At 36.1% G+C, this 1,492-nt stretch overlaps 1 pseudogene; it reads right to left on the bottom strand.

Annotated features, from left to right (window-relative positions):
• Positions 1 to 284: 284 nt before the first annotated feature.
• LOC100919014 lies at positions 285 to 1,246 on the bottom strand (annotated as a pseudogene).
• Positions 1,247 to 1,492: the final 246 nt, after the last annotated feature.

Genomic DNA, 1,492 nt, shown 5'->3' on the forward strand with positions numbered 1-1,492 from the left:
GGAAACGTGTTTCCTTACTATTCCTTTGTAGAAGTAAAAGGTCAACATTTGTGGAACACTGCATGTATTTTCAGACCTTTCCAATCAACATTTAAATTTACAATTTTAACCCATTAAAATAACAAATATATCTAATGTAATGCACATTTATTAGTATCATTTTATCCCAACAATTATATCAGTCCAATATTAATTACTTATGGACACAGTGTTATTTTTGTCTTTATATTCCTGAAAGTCGCCACAGCACTTAAGATGCAGCATGTACTTAATAAATACTTCTTTCATTGAGTGAAATTCATGAAAAAACTATGTTTTCTCCTCATTGGTTTTCTCAGGACACCTTTTATTTCATTGTTCCTAAGACTGAGATCAGGGGGCTTAACATGGGGATCATTACAATGTAGAAAACAGACAACACTTTATTCTCATCTGTTGAGTAGCTTGACTTAGGCAGCACATAAATGAACGTAGTGGTCCCATAGTAGAGAGTGATTGCTATAAGATGGGAGGTATAAGTTGAGAAAGCTTTGGATCTTCTCTCAACAGAGTTGATCTTCAGTACAGAGATTAGGATGTACACATAAGAAATTATGATAATTAGGACTGTGATCATTATTACTGACCCAGCAGAGGTGGCAGGAAGAATTTCAGCAAGATTATCTTGGGAGTAGGAAAGTTTCAAAAGTGGTGAATAATCACAGAAAAAATGATTAATCTTATTTAGTCCACAGAAGGACCGATTCAATAAGCAACCAATAAAAGTACAAGCATTTACACAACTACCAAAGTAGGATGTGATGAGTAATAAAGTGCAGACTTTAGGAGACATGTTGATGGAGCAGAGTAGGGGGTTACAGATAGCCATATACTGATCATAGACCATCACAGCCAGCAGGAAGCACTCAGCTGCCCCAAAGGTGGCTCCATAGAACATCAGGGTCACACACTCTTTAAAAGACATTATGGTTTTGTCCACAAGGAAGCTCTTGAGCATAACAGGTGTGACAGATGAGGAATATGCCTAATCCACAAAAGCCAAGTGACTAAGAAAAAGGTACATTGGAGTGTGAAGTTGGGAGCTATTTTTAATCAATACGATTATACTAAGATTACCAACTATAGTGACTGCATAGATACCCAGAAATATCACAAAGAGAATGATACAAATGATTGGATCATTTGCTAACCCCAAAATAATGAATCCAGTCATAGCAGTGCATAAGCAGTCTCAGTTGCCAGACATATCTTGGAAATTGTGTCTATTAGAGGAAAGGAAATTTAAAATAGAATGAGGAATTAAAATTTGGATACATCTACTGATGTATTCTGAAAATATTCACTGATGATCTCCTACATGCCATTTCTATTATCCTATTCACATACTTTGCTCCTGTGTATGATGGCAAGATGCCAATAAGCAAAGCAGAGATGAACAAATTTGTTCCTCCCTAATTCTTTCCCATGATCCAACAGTACCATGTGATTTGCC

This window comes from Sarcophilus harrisii, chromosome 6 (genome assembly GCF_902635505.1).
Source record: "Sarcophilus harrisii chromosome 6, mSarHar1.11, whole genome shotgun sequence".
In the NCBI taxonomy this organism is placed as follows: Eukaryota; Metazoa; Chordata; class Mammalia; order Dasyuromorphia; family Dasyuridae; genus Sarcophilus; species Sarcophilus harrisii.